This window comes from Nomascus leucogenys, chromosome 9 (genome assembly GCF_006542625.1).
Source record: "Nomascus leucogenys isolate Asia chromosome 9, Asia_NLE_v1, whole genome shotgun sequence".
Classification (NCBI taxonomy): Eukaryota; Metazoa; Chordata; class Mammalia; order Primates; family Hylobatidae; genus Nomascus; species Nomascus leucogenys.
The window spans coordinates 80431221-80454647 of record NC_044389.1 but is presented as its reverse complement, the minus strand read 5'-3'; the positions used below and the strand labels follow the sequence as shown (position 1 = coordinate 80454647).

At 35.8% G+C, this 23427-nt stretch overlaps 1 protein-coding gene across 1 annotated transcript in view; it reads left to right on the top strand.

Moving 5' to 3' along the window:
* The window catches only part of STPG2 (sperm tail PG-rich repeat containing 2), a 931943-nt gene that overhangs the window by 113422 nt on the left and 795094 nt on the right, over positions 1-23427 (top strand). The gene's annotated exons all lie outside the window — the stretch shown is intronic.

Below are 23427 nucleotides of genomic sequence, written 5' to 3'. Positions count from 1 at the left end.
ATCTAATCAGCTGCCAGTGTGGCTAGAATAAAGGAGGCAGAAGAAGTTGGAAGGATTTGACTTGCTGAGTCTCCTGGCCTTCTTCTTTCTCATGTGCTGGATGCTTCCTGCCCTTGAACGTCAGATTGAAAATTCTTCAGGCTTTGGACTCTTGGAACTTATACCAGTGGTTTGCCAGGGCTCTCAGGCTTTTGGCCACAGACTGAAGGCCACACTGTTGGCTTCCCTACTTTTGAGCTTTTGGGATTCAGACTGGCTTCCTTGCTCCTCAGCTTGCAGATGGCCTGTTGTGGGACTTCACCTTGTGATTGTGTGAGTCAATACTCCTTAATAAACTCCCTTGCAAATATATACATCTATCCTATTAATTCTGTCCCTCTAGGGAACCCTGACTAATACAGAGGACTTTTTACATCTTTCTGTAGTTAATTTGTTGAAATTGTTTAGTTTTTAGGCAATAAATAAATAAATGTCATCCAAATGAGAAGGAAGATGTAATTATTTATATTTGCAGGCCACATGATCTTATACATAGAAAAGCCTAAAGGCCTCCACCAAAAAATTGTTAAAAATAATAAGTGAATTCAGGTGAGCTGCAAGATACAAAATCAACATACAAATCTCAGTTGTGTTTTTATATGCTAACAATGAACTCCTCCCTCAAATCATTTTAATTACAATAGAATAAAAAATACAAAAGAAAAAAATTAGGAGTAAACTTAACCAAGGAAGTGAAAGATTTATGCACTGGAAACCATAAAACATTGATGAAAGAAATTGAAGAAGAAACAAATAAATGGAAAGATATCCCATGTTCGTGGACTGAAAGAATTAATATTGTTAAAATGTCCATAGTACCAAAATTGATCTACATACTCAATTTTATGGCTATCAATATTACAATAATATTTTTCAGAGAATTAGAAGAAAAATCCTAAAATTCTTATGGAATAAAAAAGATCCTGAATAGTAAAAACTTGAACACAATGAACAAAGCTGGAGAGATCATGCTACCTGATTTCAAAATGTACTACAAAGCTGCAGTAATTAAAACAGCATGACTTCAAACATACTGTTGGTGTAGAAATAGTCATAAATACCAATGGAACAAACATAGAGAGCCCAGAAATAAATTCACGCATTTATCATCAATTGATTTTCAACCCAGTTGCCAAGAGCACATAATGGGGTAAATAATAGTCTGTTCAATAAATAGTGTTAGGAAATGTGGATATCCACATGCAAATGACTGAAATTGGATCTTTATCTCACACCATATAAAAAGATCAACTCAAAATAGATTAAAGACTTAAATCTAAGACCCAAAACAAAAAACTACTGGAAGAAAACAGAAGAAAAAAGCTTATTGACCTTGGTCTGGGCAATAATTTTTTTTTAGCTATTATCCCCTAAACACAAGCAAACAAAACCAAAAATAAACAAATGGGATTGCAGTAAACTGAAAAGCTTTTTTTTTTTTTAACAGCAAAGAAAATAGTCAACAGAGTGAAGGGACAACCTACAGAATAGGAAAAATATTTTTAAACCATACATCTGATAAGGGCTTAATATTCAAAATATAGAAAGAACTCAAATTGATGGCAACAAAACCAATAACCTGATTTTTAAAATGGGCAAATAACCTGAATAGACTTTTCTCAAAAGAAGAAATACAAATGGCCAACAGTTATATGAAAAAATGCTTAACATCACTAATCATCAGTGACATGGAAATCAAAAGCAAAATGAGATATGAGCTTCCACCTCTTAGAAAAGCTATTATCAAAAAGCCAGATGACAGCAGGTGTTGGGAAGGATGTTGAAAAAAGAGAATGCTTATATGTTGTTGGTAGGAACATAAATTGGTACAGCCATTGTGGGAAACAGTATGGAAGTTTTTTAAAATATAAAAATCAAACTACCATATGATCTGGAAATCCCACTTCTGAGTATATAGCCAAAGGAGATGAAATCAGTATGTTGAAGACATATCTGTACTCCCATGTTCATTGCAATATGATTCACAATAGTCAAGATATGGAATCAATCTAATGTTCATCAATGGATGACTGGATAAAGAAAGTGTGACATACATACACACAGAGAGGAATATTATTCAGACTTAAAAAAGAAGGAAATCCCATTATTTGTGATAACATGGATGAACATGGAGGACATTTTGCTAAGTGAAATAAGACAGACACAGAAAGTTGCATGATCTCACTTACGTGAAATATTAAAAAGTTCAAGAAGCAGAGGGTAGAATAGTGGTTGCTAGGGGCTGGGAGGTGGAGAATATGGGTCAAAGGGTACATTACAGTTATGCGAGATGAATAAGTTCTGAAGATCTAATGTTGTAGCATAGTAACTCTATTAATACAGTTTACACTTGAAAGTTGCTAAAAGAGTAGCTCTTAATTGTTCTCACCACACACACACATACACAGACACACGTAGTTATGTGAGGTGATGTACATGTTAATTAGCTTGATTATTATAATCATTTCACAATGTTTTCATACATCAAAACATCACATTGTACATCTTAAATGTATAGAATTTTAAATTTGTCTATTATACTTCAATAAATATAGAAAAAATAATAAAAACTCCAAATCTATATGCCTTCTGATTTTAAAAATTGAATTTGAAACAAAAAGTGAAAAGTATGAATATATTCAAATTGCATTCAGTATGTTGGGGTTTTAAAGTATGGATAATGAATAGATGAATAATTGATACAACCATTTGACCACATTGAAGTAAGAATGTTGTCCAGAAAACACGCGATCATATGAGATTTTGAAATGAAATATAAATCTAACGCCAGTGAAGAAGATTACGATTTCATGTAGTCTTTTTAAGTGGCATATATTATTATCCTGAGTGGCCTGAACTCATTACCTCCAAGCCAAAATATTGTGCTTTTTAATGTTGAGAATATTTTCTCAGGATTTTTTAAAACAATCAAACTCTAATACAAATAGCTTGAGTCTGGAATTTGGACTTTTTCCCAGCTCAATGTGTTTTTTTCATCTTTGGAGAAAAAAAAAAACTGATTATGTATTATTTAGCTAATTTGTAAGCCAATTCCAAATGTTCCAACAGAGCATGAGCACCTAATTTCCAGGACTGAAAACCACTTAAGAGTGGATTAGAAATATACTCAGTGTTGTCTTCCAAGTTGAAACACCCAACCTTCCAGCTTCTGCCTGTAAAATGTTACAGCTTTTCATCTGTTAGAGTGCTGACACTAGTCTTTGAGCCAGCACTCCATAATTTCTGGGCCATTTATGTTTAATATGAATATCCAGACTTATCAGACAGCCATTAAACTGTTGGCACTATTTATAATGATCAATGATTGTGAATTCAAAATTTTCTAATTAAGTAGAAGCTAGCAAGAGAAATGAACTGCAAATATAACCTAAATTATAAATTAAGCTGTCTACCATTGAGTTGCATATAGCTGCCTTGGTGAAAGACTGCAAACAATATTATCCTTCTCATTGAAATAAAACTTATTTTTATGCTAATTTAAAAATGTATGGCTGGTTTTTATTACCAAAATTAAGAAACATTTTTAAAAACTTACCTAAATTGATGATCTTCATGTGCACTAATTACCTATTAATGAGTGTGCAGTTTAAAAAACTTTAAAAAACACTGTTATTAAAGACATAAGCAAAGAATTTCCTTCATTTTCAGTGTTAATTGCCTTCTTGTTTGTCTTAATGTTCTTAGGTAATTACAAGTAGTCTCAATTTAGGGAATGAGAATTTCTCCATCATTTTCTTGACCCTTCATCCATACGAAATCCATATTGACATTCCACCACACAGAGTCAGAGAAAGTTCTTATTCTGGTACTTTTATTACTTGATGACCTCATCTTCATTTTAATAAGATGAATAAGATGACCTTATTCATCTGCTTGAGGGGTCTATACATCTGGCCAGCTGAGCTACTTTCCTACGTCTTTTTCTGATTGCCATTGCCCATCATCTGTATACTTCTTTGAAGAGAAGATATGGGAAATTCTAATTTATTATGTTCACTAACTTGTGAATATAGTAGGAAGTTAGATATTATGTTTTATAACAATGAGAATTGCAAAGACAAAATCAGTCTTTTTATGCTATCAGGTATTATTTGATGTCACTCAGTAGTCTTATTGCCACATAATAATTTACTTAAATAAAAATGAGTAATTGGGCCCTTTTCCTATACAGCACTTCGGAGATTTCTTCAGACCAATGCATTCCTAGTTTCAGAGCTATCAGTGTGTATAAAGATCATGAAACCCTGCTACTACTTATAAACATGGACATTATAATTTCATCATGATAATACTATAACTAGGCTTAGAAAATGCCAACTCATTGATCAAACCTCTTTTAGACTTTGATTTCACTAGATCTGGAGTTATGTGCAGGAATTTATATATGGAGTAATATATTTTTTTTGTCAGCCCTTATGTCATCCAGGTAGAAGAATATTTTTAAATATATTTATACTCTAAGATATTAAAGAGCTCAGTGGGGAATCTAGTGGCTTATGGGCTGAATTTAATCCACAGGTGTATTTTTATAGTTATTTCATAGTTGCTAAAAATTGAGTTAGTTGCCAATGTTTGTAACTTGTGAAATTTCACATACAAATCCAGACTTTCAGTTTGACTTAAAAGTGAACAAAAGAATCTAATAATAGCCAGTTGGGGCTGATTAAATGCTGCTCCTGAGGATAAGGATGAGTGATTTCCTGTATGCCATTTTCCATTTAGCACTGATTTGCCTGCCTTGCCCCAGCAGACATTTGAGTTCTCTATCTTTGCAAGTGTAATAATAATTAATCTTATATGGGTACTTTAGCTTCATTTGAGATTTATAACCCTTAACATTATTTCATTTGGATGTGTTTAATTGTCTGTGTATTATTCATTAAGTGATAATGTTTCTTTTCCTTTTAAAAAGAGGAATTTGGACTTGTAAAGAGCAGGAAGACTATACTGACATTAAGAAACTCTGCGGAAGTTCACGTTGCATTGCATAGTAATAAATGTTAATGAACTCTGAACATTTACATAGCACCAATTTACCAAAATAGACATTATAAATCTTGACTGCTACTAGATAATGTACCACATAGGGTATAGTAATTACAGGAAACCTATACAAGCTATTTGTATAGATTTCCTCTTGGTGAAAAAATTTTGAGTACAAAAGACTTATATAATTCCTGATTATTGTAGTGAGATTTTCAGGATGGCCACATTTACTCATATTTACTTTACTTCAGAACTTGGGAGTGTAGCTTCAGATTTAAGATATTAAATTTTTGACTCAGCTGAATTACTAATACCAGTGTTGACACGAATTGTTACTCAGCAGATGTAATGTGGAATCAAAGTGGCTTTTCATCAGTTTTACTCAATTTCATGTTTGGTTAAAACTACATAAGACAACCATCAACTCCAAAGCAATACTAATATACAGTCAAACCTAGCAGCTTACATTTAAATTCTGCCTTTCTTGATATACTTGCCTAGATTTATATGGAAAAGCTACTTTTGGTTTCCATTTCTGTTACTGAACATATAGTCAGCTAACTAGTATATGATTTATCCTGTAAAACGTGTCCTGTCACAAATTAAATTTTTCTGATTTGATCCACACCAAAAACCCATCTGTACATGACCATCATCAAAGACAAAAAGTAGATAAAACCACAAAGATGGGGAAAAAACAGAGCAGAAAAACTGGAAACTCTAAAAAGCAGAGCACCTCTCCTCCTCCAAAGGAACGCAGTTCCTCACCAGCAATGGAACAAAGGTGGACAGAGAATGACTTTGATGAGTTGAGAGAAGAAGGCTTCAGACGATCAAACTACTCCGAGCTACAGGAGGAAATTCAAACCGAAGGCAAAGAAGTTAAAAACTTTGAAAAAAATTTAGACGAATGTATAACTAGAATAACCAATACAGAGAAGTGCTTAAAGGAGCTGATGGAGCTGAAAGCCAAGGTTCGAGAACTACGTGAAGAATGCAGAAGCCTCAGGAGCTGATGCGATGAACTGGAAGAAAGGGTATCAGTGATGGAAGATGAAATGAATGAAATGAAGTGAGAAGGGAAGTTTAGAGAAAAAAGAATAAAAAGAAACAAGCAAAGCCTCCAAGAAATATGGGCCTATGTGAGAAGACCAAATCTGTGTCTGATTGGTGTACCTGAAAGTGACGGGGACAATGGAACGAAGTTGGAAAACACTGCAGGATATTATCCAGGAGAACTTCCCCAATCTAGCAAGGCAGGCCAACATTCAGATTCAGGAAATACAGAGAACGCCACAAAGATACTCCTCAAGAAGAGCAACTCCAAGACTCATAATTGTCAGATTCACCAAAGTTGAAATGAAGGAAAAAATGTTAAGGGCAGCCAGAGAGAATGGTCGGGTTACCCACAAAGGGAAGCCCACCAGACTAACGACTGTTCTCTTGGCAGAAACTCTACAAGCCAGAAGAGAGTGGGGGCCAATATTCAACATTCTTTAAGAAAAGAATTTTCAACCCAGAATTTCATATCCAGCCAAACTAAGCTTTATAAGTGAAGGAAAAATAAAATACTTTACAGACAAGCAAATGCTGAGAGATTTTGTCACCACCAGGCCTGCCCTAAAAGAGCTCCTGAAGGAAGCACTAAACATAGAAAGGAACAACCGGTACCAGCCACTGCAATATCATGCCAAATTGTAAAGACCATCGAGGCTAGGAAGAAATTGCATCAACTAGCGAGCAAAATAACCAGCTAACATCATAATGACAGGATCAAATTCACACATAACAATATTAACTTTAAATGTAAATGGACTAATTGCTCCAATTAAAAGACACAGACTGGCAAATTGGATAAGGAGTCAAGACCCATCAGTGTGCTGTATTCAGGAAGCCCATCTCACATGCAGAGACACACATAGGCTCAAAATAAAAGGATGGAGGAAGATCTACCAAGCGAATGGAAAACAAAAAAAGGCAAGGGTTGCAATCCAAATCTCTGATAAAACAGACTTTAAACCAACAAAGATCAAAAGAGACAAAGAAGGCCATTACATAATGGTAAAGGGATCAATTCAACAAGAAGAGCCAACTATCCTAAATATATATGCACCCAATACAGGAGCACCCAGATTCATAAAGCAAGTCCTGAGTGACCTACAAGGAGACTTAGACTCCCACACAATAATAATGGGAGACTTTAACACCCCACTGTCAACATTAGACAGATCAACGAGACAGAAAGTTAACAGGGATACCCAGGAATTGAACTCAGCTCTGCACCAAGCGGACCTAATAGACATCTAGTGAACTCTCCACCCCAAATCAACAGAATATACCTATTTTTCAGCACCACACCACACCTATTCCAAAATTGACCACATAGTTGGAAGTAAAGCTCTCCTCAGCAAATGTCAAAGAACAGAAATTATAACAAAGTGTCTCTCAGACCACAGTGAAATCAAACTAGAACTCAGGATTAAGAAACTCATTCAAAACCGCTCAACTACATGGAAACTGAACAACCTGCTCCTGAATGACTACTGGGTACATAACGAAATGAAGGCAGAAATAAAGATGTTCTTTGAAACCAATGAGAACAAAGACACAACATACCAGAATCTCTGGGACACATTCAAAGCAGTGTGTAGAGGGAAATTTATAGCACTAAATGCCCACAAGAGAAAGCAGGAAAGATCCAAAATTGACACCCTAACATCACAATTAAAAGAACTAGAAAAGCAAGAGCAAACACATTCAAAAGCTAGCAGAAGGCAAGAAATAACTAAAATCAGAGCAGAACTGAAGGAAATAGAGACACAAAAAACCCTTCAAAAAATTAATGAATCCAGGAGCTGGTTTTTTGAAAAGATCAACAAAATTGATAGACCGCTAGGAAGTCTAATAAAGAAGAAAAGAGAGAAGAATCAAATAGACACAATAAAAAGTGATAAAGGGGATATCGCCACCGATCCCGCAGAAATACAAACTACCATCAGAGAATACTACAAACACCTCTATGCAAATAAACTAGAAAATCTAGAAGAAATGGATAAATTCCTCGACACATACACCCTCCCAAGACTAAACCAGGAAGAAGTTGAATCTCTGAATAGACCAATAACAGGCTCTGAAATTGTGGCAATAATCAATAGCTTACCAACCAAAAAGAGTCCAGGACCAGATGGATTCACAGCCGAATTCTACCAGAGGTACAAGGAGAAGCTGGTACCATTCTTTCTGAAACCATTCCAATCAACAGAAAAAGAGGGAATCCTCCCTAACTCATTTTATGAGGCCAGCATCATCCTGATACCAAAGCCTGGCAGAGACACAACCAAAAAAGAGAATTTTAGACCAATATCATTGATGAACATTGACACAAAAATCCTCAATAAAATACTGGCAAACTGAATCCAGCAGCACATCAAAAAGCTTATCCACCATGATCAAGTGGGCTTCATCCCTGGGATGCAAGGCTGGTTCAACATATGCAAATCAATAAATGTAATCCAGCATATAAACAGAACCAGAGACGAAAACCACATGATTATCTCAATAGATGCAGAAAAGGCCTTTGACAAAATTCAACAACGCTTCATGCTAAAAACTCTAAATAAATTAGGTATTGATGGGATGTATCTCAAAATAATAAGAGCTATCTATGACAAACCCACAGCCAATATCATACTGAATGGGCAAAAACTGGAAGCATTCCATTTGAAAACTGGCACAGGACAGGGATGCCCTCTCTCACCACTCCTATTCAACATAGTGTTGGAAGTTCTGGCCAGGGCCATCAGGCAGGAGAAGGAAATAAAGGGTATTCAATTAGGAAAAGAGGAAGTCAAATTGTCCCTGTTTGCAGATGACATGATTGTATATCTAGAAAAACCCATCGTCTCAGCCCAAAATCTCCTTAAGCTGATTAGCAACTTCAGCAAAGTCTCAGGATACAAAATCAATGTACAAAAATCACAAGCATTCTTATACACCAATAACAGATAAGTAGAGAGCCAAATCATGAGTTAACGCCCATTCACAATTGCTTCAGAGAGAATAAAATACCTAGGAATCCAACTTACAAGGGATGTGAAGGACCTCTTCAAGGAGAAATACAAACCACTGTTCAATGAAATAAAAGAGGATACAAACAAATGGAAGAACATTCCATGCTCATGGGTAGGAAGAATCAATATCATGAAAATGGCCATACTGCCCAAGGTAATTTATAGATTCAATGCCATCCCCATCAAGCTACCAATGACTTTCTTCACAGAATTGGAAAAAACTACTTTAAAGTTCACATGGAACCAAAAAAGAGCCCGCATCGCCAAGTCAATCCTAAGCCAAAAGAACAAAGCTGGAGGCATCACGCTACCTGACTTCAAACTATACTACAAGGCTACAGTAACCAAAACAGCATGGTACTGGTACCAAAACACAGATATAGATCAATGGAACAGAACAGAGCCCTCAGAAATGATGCCGCATATCTACAACTATCTGATCTTTGACAAACCTGACAAAAACAAGAAATGGGGAAAGGATTCCCTATTTAATAAATGGTGCTGGGAAAACTGGCTAGCCCTATGTAGAAAGCTGAAACTGGATCCCTTCCTTACACCTTATACAAAAATTAATTCAAGATGGATTAAAGACTTACATGTCAGACCTAAAACCATAAAAACCCTACAAGAAAACCTAGGCAATACCATTCAGGACATAGGCATGGGCAAGGACTTCATGTCAAAAACACCAAAAGCAATGGCAACAAAAGCCAAAATTGACAAATGGGATCTAATTCAACTAAAGAGCTTCTGCACAGCAAAAGAAACTACTATCAGATTGAACAGGCAACCTACAAATTGGGAGAAAATTTCTGCTACCTACTCATCCAACAAAGGGCTAATATCCAGAATCTACAAAGAACTCAAACAAATTTACAAGAAAAAAACAAACAACCCCATCAAAAAGAAGGCAAAGGATATGAACAGACACTTCTCAAAAGAAGACATTTATGCAGCCAAAAAACACATGAAAAAATGCTCATCATCGCTGGCCATCAGAGAAATGGAAATCAAAACCACAATGAGATACCATCTCACACCAGTTAGAATGGCGATCATTAAAAAGTCAGGAAACAACAGGTGCTGGAGAGGATGTGGAGAAATAGGAACACTTTTACACCATTGGTGGGACTGCAAACTAGTTCAACCATTGTGGAAGTCAGTGTGGCAATTCCTCAGGGATCTAGAACTGGAAATACCATTTGACCCAGCCATCCCATAACCGGGTATATACCCAAAGGACTATAAATCATGCTGCTGTAAAGACACATGTGCACGTATGTTTATTGCGGCACTATTCACAATAGCAAAGACTTGGAACCAACCCAAATGTCCAACAGCGATAGACTGGATTAAGAAAATGTGGCACATATACACCATGGAATACTATGCAGCCATAAAAAATGATGAGTTCATGTCCTTTGTAGGGACATGGATGAAACTGGAAACCATCATTCTCAGTAAACTCTCGCAAGGACAAAAATCCAAACACCGCATGTTCTGACTCATAGGTTGGAATTGAACAATGAGAACACATGGACACAGGAAGGGGAACATCACACTCCAGGGACTGTTGTGGGGTTGGGGGAGGGGGGAGGGACAGCATTAGGAGATATACCTAATGCTAAATGATGAGTTAATGGGTGCAGCACACCAACATGGCACATGTATACATATGTAACAAATCTGCACATTGAGCACATGTACCCTAAAACTTAAAGTATAATAATAATAATGATAATAATAATAATAAATTCTTTGAACTGAAAAGTAAGGATGTTACAACCTCTCAAACCTGTGTAATATAGAAGTAGAAGAAAAGAAGTAACAAAAATCAGGGCAGAACTAAATGAATTGAAACAACAACAACAACGAAACAATACAAAAGATAAAGAAAAAGCTGGTTATTTGAAAAGATAAATAAAATTAATAGATCATTAGTGCGATTAATGAAGAAATGAAGAGAGAAGATCCAAATAAGCTCAATTAGAAATGAAACAGGAACTATTAAAACTGATACCACAGAAATACAAAGGATCATGCAAGGCTATTTTGAACAGCTTTACGCACATAAGCTAGAAGACCTAGAGAAGATGGATAAATTCCTGGAAATAGGCAACCCTTTTAGATTAAACCAGGAAGAAAGAGAAACTCTGAACAGACCAATAACAAGCAGCAAGATTGAAATGGTAATTAAAAAGCTACCAACAATAAAAAGTCCAAGACCAGATGGATTCACAGCTGAGTTCTGTCAGACATTCAAAGAAGAATTCGTACCAATCCTATTGATACTATCCCACAAGATAGAGAGGGAATCCTCCATCAATTATTCTATAAAGCCAGTATCACCCTCATGCTAAAACCAGGAAAGGACATAACAAAAAAAAAAAAAGAAAAGAAAACTAAAGACCAATATCCCTGATGAACACAGATGCAAAAATCCTCAACAACATACCGGCTAACAGAATCCAACAGCATATAGAAAAGATAATCCATTATGATCAAGTGGCTTTCATACCAGGGATGCAGGGATGGTTTGGCATCTGCAAGTCAATAAATGTGATATACTACATAAATAGAATTAAAAATCACTTGATCATCTCAATAGACACAGAAAAAGCATTTGACAAAATCCAGCATTTCTTTAGGATTAAACCCTCAGCAAAGTCGGCATAGAAGGGACACACCTTAAGCTACTAAAAGTCATCTATGATAAACCCACAGGCAACATTATACTAAACAGGAAAAAATTGAAAGCATTCTCCCTGAGAACTGGAGCAAGACCAGGATGCCCACTTTCATCACTTCTACTCAACATAGTACTGGAAATCCTAGCCAGAGCAATCAGACAAGAGAAAGAAATAAAGGGTATCCAAATTGGTAAAGAGGAAGTCAAACTATTGCTATTTGCTGATGACATTATCGTATATCTGAAGACCCAAAAGATTCATCCAAAAAGCTCCTAGAATTGGTAAATGAATTCAGCAAAGTTTCAGGATACAAAATTAATGTACACAAATCAGTAGCTCTGCTTATACCAACAGTGATTAAGCTGAGAATCAAATCAAGGCTCAACCCTTTTACAATAGCTTAAAAAAATACTTAGGTATATACTTAACCAAGGAGGTGAAAGACCTCTCAAAGGAAAACTACACTGCTGAAAGAAATAGATGGCACAAATAAATGGAAACACATCCCATGCTCTTGGATGGGTAGAATCAATCTTGTAAAAATGACCATATTGCCAAAGCAATCTACAGATTCAATGCAATTCTCATTAAAATACCACCATAATTCTTCACAGAACTAGGAAAAACAATCCTAAAATTCATATGGAACCAAAAAAGACCCACATAGCCAAAGAAAGACTAAGCAAAAAGAACAAATCTGAAGGCATTACATTACTTGACTTGAAACTATACTAGAAGGCTATAGTCACCAAAACAGCATCGTACTGATACAGAAATAGGCACATAGACCAGTGGAACAGAATAGAGAACCTAGAAGTAAACCCACAAACTTACAGTCAACTGATCTTTGACAAAGCAAACGAAAACATAAAGTGGGGAAAGGACATCCTATTCAACAAATGGTGCTGGGATAATTGGCAAGCCACATGTGAATGAATGAAACTGGATCCTCATCTCTCATTGTAGACAAAAATCAGCTCAAGATGCATCAAAGACTTAAATCTAATACTTGAAACCCTAAAAATTCTAGAAGATAACATTGGAAAAACTCTTCTAAACATTAGCCTAGGCAAAGACTTCATGACCAAGAACCCAATAGCAAACACAACAGAAACAAAGATAAATGGATGGGATTTAATTAAACTAAAAAGCTTCTGCACGGCAAAAGTAATAATCAGCAGGGTAAACAGACAACCCATAGAGTGGGAGAAAATCTTCACAATCTATACATCTGAGAAAGGACTAATATTCAGAATTTATAAGAAACTCTAATCAGCAAGAAAGAAAACAATTTCATAAAAAGTGGGCAAAGGACATGAATAGACAATTCTCAAAAGAAGATATACAAATGGCCAACAAACATATGAAAAAATGCTGAACATCAATAATTGCTGGGGAAATGCAAATAAAAATCACAATGTGACACCACCTTGCTCCTGCAAGAATGGCCATAATAAAAAAATTAAAAAAAATTAGATGTTGCCATGGATGTGGTGAAAAGGGAACAGTTTTCCACTGTTTGGTGAGAATGTAAACTGTTAAAACCACTATGGAAAACAATGTGGAAATTCCTTAAAGAACTAAAAGCAGATCTACCATTTGATCCTGCAATCCCACTACTGGGTATCTACCCAGAGGAAAATCAGTCACTGTGCGAAAAAGATACTTGCACACACATGTTTATAGCAGCACAATTTGCAATTGCAAAAGTATGGAAGGAGCCCAAATGCCCATCAATCAATGAGTGGATAAAGAAAATGTGGTATATATATATATACGTATACGTATATATATATATGTATATATGTGTATATATATGTGTGTATATATATATGTATATATATGTGTGTGTATATATGTGTGTATATATATGTGTGTGTATATATATATATACACCATGGAATACTACTCAGCCATAAAAATGAACGAAATAATGGCATTCACAGCAACCTGGATGGAATTGGAGACCATTAATCTAAGTGAAGTAACCCAGGAATGGAAACCCAGTCTCACTCATGAGTGGGAGCTAAGCTATGAGGATTCAAAGGCATAAGAATGATAAAACGGGCTTTGGGGAATCGAGGGAAAGGGTGGGATGGAGGTGAGGGACAAAAGAATGCACTTTGGGTACAGTGTACACTGCCTGGGTGATGGGTGCTCCAAAATCTCAGAAATCACCACTAAAGAATTTATTCATGTAACCAAATAACATCTGTTTCCCAAAAACCTATTGAAAGAAAAAAATGATAGTAATAATCATTACTGATGATGGTATAGGAATAAAGCTTAAACTGTATGTTTTTTTCCCAGTTTTCCAATCCCTGCACATAATGTGATCAAATGGAAGATTATACTTAAGTTTTTAAAGAAAGAAAATCATTTTTTTGTTAGGTTACAGAAGAAAAGATGCCATAACTTGTTTCAATAAATTTTAAGCTTTGTTTCCACAGCAGTATACTTTCAAGGTCTGGGTCTTATTCCTTAGAATAGATGGGATTAGTAAAAGATGCTATGATAGTGATTCATTTTGTGCCAGTCTGTGGTCCTTTACTGTGCTTGAGAATCATCTGTGGGGCTTATTAAAAAGTAGATCCCCATACTCAACAAGATTCTGATTCATTAGGTCTAAGATGAGAACTGGGGGGCTATGTATTTAACAGGTTGATATTAATGCAGGTTGTCTTTTGGTCACAATTTGGAAAACAGGATGAACATCACAGCATTTTCTTTTTTATTTTCTTTTCTTTTTTTTTTTTTTTTTTTTTTTTTTTTTTTGAGACGGAGTCTCACTCTGTCGCCCAGGCTGGAGTGCAGTGGCGCAATCTCGGCTCACTGCAAGCTCCGCCTCCCGGGTTCACGCCATTCTCCTGCCTCAGCCTCTCTGAGTAGCTGGGACTACAGGCGCCCGCCACCACGCCCAGCTAATTTTTTGTATTTTTAGTAGAGACGGGGTTTCACCGTGGTCTCGATCTCCTGACCTCGTGATCCGCCCACCTCGGCCTCCCAAAGTGCTGGGATTACATGCGTGAGCCATCACAGCATTTTCAACCTTTGCCTAGGGTTGGTCTCCTCAAAGTGTTTTTCTTTATAATGTCATAAGTGGAAACCTGCCCTTTAGTGGTCAGTTCTCACAGACTTATTTTGGAGCTTATTTCTAAGTGGCTTATTAAATCCGAAACCTAGCTTTTTAGAAGCAAGGACCTCATTTGATTGTTCTATGTTATTTTAGTGAAGGAAAGTTCAGTAACATTAGGATCTTTACAAAAAAGCAGAAGAAAAGAAAAAGGAAGTATTTCTTGAAGGATTCAAGATTCCATTTGTCCTTTTGTGCAAAAAATTCTTCTTAAGTTGAAGTATATTCATTTATAATTCACATGTAATCTTTTCCCTATGACCCCTAGTAGTGACCACTTACACAACTGTTGAAAATAGTAGAAAAGTAATTCTGGTTTGTTAGTAGCTGATGATTTTGATCATGTTGGCCTACATAGCACTCTCCCTTTATCTACACCTTCACCTCCTGTGGTTTTAGTTACTTGTGGTCAACCACAGTCTGAAAATATTAAATGGAAAATTCCAGAAGTAAACAATTTGGTTTAAAATTGCACACCATTCTGTGTAGTGTGATGAAATCTCTCAACTTCTTGCTTTGTCCCACCTGGTAGGTGAAGCCCATTAGTCACTTAGTAGCTGTTTTGGTTATCAGATTGACTGTTGGGGTATCCCAGTGCTTGTGTTGAAAGAACCCTTATTTTAACTAATAATGGCTCCAAAGTGCAAGAATAGTGATGCTAGCAAGTTGGATATGCCAAAGAGAAGTTGTAAAGTGCTTCCTTTTGAAAGGTGAAAGTTATTGACAATAAGGAAAGAAAAAAATTGTATGTTGAGGTTGCTAAGATCTGCAGTAAGTATGAATCTTCTATCTGTGAAATTGTGAACAATATTATAATTGTTCTATTTTATTATTAATTATTGTTATTAATCTTTCTGTGTCTAAAATATAAGTTAAACTTTATCATAGATATATATGTATAGGAAAAAAACATAGTGTATACAGGGTTTCATACTATCCTCAGTTTCAAGCATTCGCTGGGAGACTTGGAACCTATCCCTTCTGGATAAGGAAGGAGTACTGTATAGGGAGAAGAAGAATACGGCATATCTGTATGGCTTCAGAAAATAGGCTAATGCTATGTGTTTGAATTTATGCTCCCCATATTTCTATATTTATTGCATATTTTGCAGGTTTATATAGCCACAGAATTTTGTAGAAGTTTCTTTTCTTCTGAACTTAACTTACTACAAGTTGATAGATAAAAAAAATCTCACATATCATTGCTGAGGTGCCTCTTTTCTACCAGCCAGCAAATAATGGCAAGAATCTGCTCATTTGAGCCAAGTGTCATGCACTTTTGGATAACTTTTTAGAATCTAACCTATTTAAAATAAAAGATACTTCTGTATTAGTGTCTCGTAAATTTTTAGTTTCTTCTAAATTTTTTTTTTCAAATTATTATCAGTTTAAAAAAATACATAGGATTTACATATTTTATCATAATTAGAAATGGCTGGCCAGGCGCAGTGGTTCACGCCTGTAATCCCAGAACTTTGGGAGGCCAAGGCGGGCAGATTGCTTGAGCTCGGTTCAAGACCAGCCTGGGGAACCCAAGACCAACATGGCAAAAACCAATCTCTACCAAAAATACAAAAATTAGCAGGGCCTGGTGGCGCACGCCTGTGGTTCCAGCTACTCAGGAGGCTGGGGTGGAGGACTGCTTGAACACGGGAGGCGGAGGTTGCAGTGAGGTGAGATTGGGCCACTGCACTCCAGCCTGGGTAACAGAGTGAGACCCCATATCAAAAAACAAAAAGCAAAAACAACAAAAAATAAGAATTAGAAATGGCTAATGCACTTATTTGGAGCCACATTATTTTCAATAGGAGCCCATCATCAAATTCATAATGTAATCAGTGAAAATGTAGGATTCAATTCATGTACCCATCCATTCTTCTTGCAAATATTAACTGAACCCTACTGTGTTTCAGATACTCTTCTATACTCTAGAGATACAGCAGTGAGCAAAACAGAAAAAGAAAATGACTTGGCCTTTCTGGAGCTTAGAGTATAGCAGAAAATCTTATTTTGGATAGTAATAAATAATAAGGTTAAAAAAAGCAGAGAAGGGGACATAAATTGTTTGGAGGTGGTAATGAAATTTTAGATTAGGTGGCCTGAAAATGACTCATTGAGAAGGTGACATTGTGTAGTGACCTGATTATAATGAAGGAGTAATCTGAAGAGAACATTTGAAGCAGACAGACTGCCAAATGCCAAGGTCCTGAAGCAGATATATGCCTGATCTGTTTGAGGAAGATATGTAGCCAAGTGAATGAGGGGAGAGGGTAGTAGGAGATGAGGTTAGAGAGGTAATGTGTGTGTGTGTGTGTGTCTGTGAGAGAGATTCAGACCATATTAAGGATTTGACTTGTGTTCTGAGACTGGCAACCACTGGGTGGGTTTGAGAAGTAGAGTGATACAATCTGACTCGGATTGTGGAACAGCTGCTTCACTGGCTGCTATGTCAGTAGATTGAAGATGGGCAAGGATGGGAGCAGGGGGCAGTTAGGGGACTTTTACAATAATTCAGGTAAGAGATGGTAGTGGCTTTGATCAGAGTGGTAGTTGTGGAGGTGGAGAGAAGTGGTTGGATTTGGAAATATTATAAAGATAGAAATGACAGGATATAATGATAGAACTTCATTATACATCTAATTTATAAGCCAGTTATTCAATTAGTAAATCAAGGAGTAATTTGTTCAGACAAAGAAAAATAGTTTAGGTGTGTATGAAGCAGAAGATTGGAATCTAACTATTTTTTTAGTATAAAAGGTACTTTATCAATGTAATTAAAATATTTGATGATAAAAAATAGTACTTCTTAATATTTATTTATATGACTAAGAAAATAAAAAACTCAACCTCAGAACTTACTGAATTAATTCTTATCTGTTATAAAGTATCTAGTTAAAAGCTTAATTTCTTACAATTAACATATGTAGTTAAACTATTTCCCAAAGCCTATTTGTTGGAAAAAACACGTTGATTTACATACATTTAAAAAGACAGTACAAAATTTTTTAGAGACAAGCTAGCTGTATACTTTTAAATGGAAGAACTAGAGAAGTCATTTTTCATTTTTCTTTCTTCATTTTAGTAATCATGTGAAGAGCTGGATAATTTTTTCTGAGCTTTATCAGTAGAGGGCAGCAAAGTTTCAGGTAGTGTGTTTTCAGGTTCAAGGGCTGCTTTGCTAAGGAAATCTTTTTTGCTGCTCTTGTTTGTTCCAGCTTGCCTTTTAATGAAGTGCTTTGGTAATATTATATAGGAATTCACTTAAAAACTCTGTGGCTGTGGTTCAGATATTTAGCCAACTCTTCCCTTAGGTGCTATAGATCCTTTCTTAATGAGAACATGTATTTCTTTTTGTGATTTAGGGAGTACCAGGGCCTGGAAAATATGACATTAAAAGTCAATTTCAGAAGATAGAAAGTATGACACCAAATACAAATGATGCATCTCCTGCTTTTCTTTCTCAATCCCAGGTAATGGTCTACAGCCATTTTCATATATAGAGTCTAATAGGCATAGTGTGAGGCCAGCAACACGTTCAATGATGTTTAAAGGTTATAAGAAGAAAAGTGAAATTTAAGCAAATTGGAAATAGACATGGTCTAGGAAAAATATATTGCCAAAACATATGGGTAAAATGAAGTGAAATAAAATTAGAAATACACAGATGAATATTTGAATAGAACCATCTATTAAACATTTTCTATTAAGCAAATTTGCATATATGAATGTGCAATTCAGTTTATAAGAAATGTCTTCTTTAGTCTGTTTTAAAATATGCTTTGCCAATGAATGTGTGGAGTGTTAACATGTAAGCTATATAGGCTTGCATCTCTTTCTGAAAAGGTTCTGAAGGCATTCTGTGGAGCCTGGCCATAGGTCATTCTACAGTTGCCACTGGGGCCTTCACTAGTGATACCACAGTCATAGAATATATTTTGCAGTAACCATTTCACATACTGCCAGGAATATACTAAGAGGAGTTGAAAGTATCTAACATATTTGTAAGGCAAGGCAATTATAATACTAGTAAACCTTTATTATGTGGCAGCCTCCAGACCAAAGTGATTGTGATACTTATCCACCTATGGTATGTATGGCTCTGATTATCTTATTTAACTTGGGAAGATTATTAACCTTCAGGTGACTATAGATGACTACTTTGATTTTATTGTAGTTAAGATACACCTCCTTGGAGACAAGTAGATAGATTGCAAGTATATTTGGAGATAAAATTAACATGATTTTTAATGGACTAGATGATGTTATGAGGGACTGGGAGGAATCAAGAATGAATACTAGATTTCTGCATCAAGCAACTTAATGATGCTTAAGGTACTACAAGAGATGGATGTGGGGAAGACAGGATATTTTCTGTGTGTGTGTGTGTGTGTGTTTGTGTGCTCTCACGTGCGCTTGCGCATGTGCCTGTGCATGCATGTGTGTGTATGTGTGCCCTTGATTTTTTAAAAATACGATTTTTACAAATAAAATCTCAGGTTTCATACTATTTCTGTTAATCTGATATGTAGCCCTAACCTTACATCACTTGACACCAATCATATTTTAAAATATATTTTTAGAAATAGAAAAGAGTATGGTATCAATTTGGTTTAAGGGGATAATGGGGAAAAGAATAATGGCTCTGCAGTAAAAGATATGGAAGAGTTAAAACTGAACAGGATAACCTGCTAGGGGTAATGTAATGTTTATTTGAATATGAATAGATATATATAAGTGATTATGATAGAAAAACAAATAACACAATTAACAAAGTAGACTTAGAACACAGAATTTCTGGTTTGTAGGAATAAAGACAGATACATTTCTGAGATGCTTATTTTAGTCATTGATTTAGGAGTTGTCAGGCATTTTATCTAAATGCATTGAATTGCCTTATGTCTTCAATTATTAATTTTAAATACATAATATTTCCTTTATGACAATGGCTCTTACCCCTGGATGCACATTAACAACATCTGAGAAATTTAAATACATTCTGATACCCAAGTGCCAACATGCCCTTTGCTCTTCCTTCCAGAGATTGATTCAGTTGGTTCAGAATAGGGCCTAAACAGCAATATATATATTTTAATTCCTCAAATAATTCTAATAAGCAGCCATGGTTGAAAACTATCATTTTATAAACATTATACTTAGCATCTAAAATAATAAGATAGTATTTAGGAAAATAAATTTGGGAATCCTTTTAGTACTTCCAATAATAAATTATTATTTTAGTAGTGTTAATATTTACCTACTTTACACAACTCAAAAGAACATATATGTTGTACTATATTTTTGTCTAAAAAAGATAGGAAAATAGGAAAACATACACATAACTACTTGGCTATATAAATATGATGAAGATAAACCAGAAAACAATGATGTTAGTTATCTGCAAGGGATGGTGAGGAGGTAAAGTGCAAGCACTGGTATGCTGCTGTTTATTTGTACTGGCTTGCAAGACCCAATTGTTAAGTTTCCAGGAGTTTTGCAAGCTGGCTGACATTATGTTGGTAGTGTGAAATTAGCCACTGCTGTGGGTGTATTTACACCGCGGAAATCAGCAAATGTTGCAAATTAAGACTTTTCTGTCCCAAGTGGCACGGCATCCCCAACAGGGGGCGTAACACTTCTTTGACTACACTTCAAAAAATACGTATTTATCTTTTGGAAAGATTTCAGTGTTTCATATATTCAAAAATAAAAATAAATCAGTAAGAATGGGAAAAGTTAAAAACTAAACTGAAAACAAATGGAAACAAATGAGCAGTTTTATTTCAAATGAATGCCCTTAACTACACTGAAGGGAAAAAAAGAAGTAATAATCCAGGTAACCATAGTATTTGACTATATCAGTCTTCGATGGGGGCTGGAATTGGAGGGTGAGTGCGTAGTGAATTTAAGGATTGGAAACAGGGCGGGTGCGGTGGCTCATGCCTGTAATCCCAAGACTTTGGGAGGCTGAGGTGGGTGGGTTACTTTAGGTCAGCAGTTTGAGACGAGCCTGGCCAACATGGCAAAATCCAGTCTCTACTAAAAATACAAAAATTAGCTGGGCATTGTGGCATGCGCTTATAATTCCAGCTACTCAGGAGGCTGAGGCACGAGAATCCTCTGAACCCAAGAGGTGGAGGTTCCAGTGAGTCGAGATTGCGCCTGTGTGATGGAATGAGACTCTGTCTCAGAAAAAAAGAAGAAAAAAAAAAGAATTGGAAACAAATTCTTAATTATTTTTAGTAGGTTGGTTTATTGGGATGGTATGGGTAAAGCAATTATAAAACTATCTTAGATATATCACAAGTTTGAGCAAAAAAGTTGATATTCTGAGGTATGGTTTTCATTGTTAAGGAAGGTGCATACAAATATGGATTGGAGGAGGTGAAAGAGGACCTTGTGGGATGGATTTGAATTGAAGGCTTTTATGTGAACTCATGATTTTTAATATATATTTATATGTATGAATATATGCATATATATGTGCACATGTAAATGTATATATGTTCACGTGTCTATGTATGAGTGTATATATGTATGTGTGTGTTTCTCCCTCTCATTTTCTGTGAATGTGTGTATGTCCTAGCTCTGTCTGCTAAATGAACTAAGAAGCAAAGATACCCCAGTAGCAAGGGACACATCTAGTGCCCAGATCTTGGTCTCTAATTCTATTCCTACTGAAAGAAAAAGGATTCCTCGGAGAAATAACTGATTCCAGGGTAGGTGGAAGAGGAAAGTGTAACATTTTATGTCAGAAAGTAAGTTCTAAACGAAATAATGATGACAGCATATCACAGGGACATAGGAAACAACATGAACGGTCCCCCACCGGCTCAGTAATGAATTATAAATCATTAACATTGGCATTCATGAGTCAATATAGATAACAAATAGATAACTAAGTACAGTTGACCTCTGAACAATGTAGAGATTAGGGATGCCAACCCTCCAAGCATTTGAAAATCTGCATATGACTTTTGACTCCTCCCAAACTTAGCTACAAATTGGCTATTGTTATCCAGAAGCCTTACCAATAACATAGTCAAGTAACACATATTTTGTATGTTATATGTGTTACGTACTGTATACCTACAATAAAGTAAGCTAGAAAAAAGGAAATGTTATTAAAAAACCACAAGGAAGAGAAAATATATTTACTATTTATTAAATGGAAGTAAATTACTATAAAGCTCTTGTCATTACATTCAATAGACTAGGAGGAGGAAGAAGAAGAGGAAGGGTTGGTCTTTCTATCTCAAGGGTGGCAGAGACTGAAGAAAATTTGTATATAAGTGGAACCACATTGTTCAAACCCGTGTTGTTCAAGGGTCGACTATAGATAGATAAGTAGATACCTAATGAAATAAATAATTGAAGGAGCAGGGAGAGCACTTGCTTACAGTAGAATGCTAAGTACTTATTATAAATATAGAGGCAGTGTTGAATTTGATCAAAATTAAAATTACCAGTGAAGATCAGCAGACATCATATCTCCAGATATGATATCCTGGGAAAGCCACACGTCACCTACCTAGTAGCAAGTCCAGAAATGTATAACCTGGATATAATTATGAGGAAATATCAGGTAAACCTCAAGTAAGTAAGGTTCTATTATACAAAAGGGTGATTCTCCCAAAATGTTAAAATCACAAAACACAAAGGAAGGCTGTAGAAATGTTCCTACATTAAAGGACATAAAAGAGACGTGATGACTAAAGCAATATGTGACTCTAAACTAGATTATGTACTGAAGGGGAAAAATGCAATAGAGGCCTTATTAGATCAGCTGACAAATTTGGAATATGAATCCTAGATTACATGAAAGCATTAGATCATTGATACATTTACTGAAGTTGATAACTGTACTGTGGATATGTAAGAAAATAACTGCATTTTTTTTTGTAAATATATACTGAAGTATTTGTGGGTGAAGAGCCATGACATATGTAACTTTCAAAATCTGTGTGTGTGTGTGTGTATGTGTGTGTGTGTGTGTGTATGTAGAGTAAGACAGACAGAGCGAGGAAGAGAAGGACAAACAGACAAAACAGAGATAGAGTTGGCAAAGGAAAAAAGGCAAATGAGGTAATATGATAATAGAGGAATCTGGGTAAAGGTTATACACATATTTTCTGTATTATTTTTATTCATGCATCTTCTCTGTAAATTTGAAATTATTTTCAAGTGAAAAGTTAAAAAGATTATACAATGCTAGCTCACACCTGTAATCCCAGCACTTTGGGAAGCTGAGATGGGCAGATCACAAGGTCAGGAGATCGAGACCATCCTGGCTAACACGGTGAAACCCCGTTTCTACTAAAAATACAAAAAAATATCTGGGCATGGTGGCGGGTGCCTGTAGTCCCAGCTACGTGGGAGGGTGAGGCAGGAAAATGGTGTGAACCCGGGAGGTGGAGCTTGCAGTGAGCCAAGATCGTGCCACTGCACTCCAGCCTGGGCAACAGAGCAAGACTCTGTCTCAAAAAAAAAA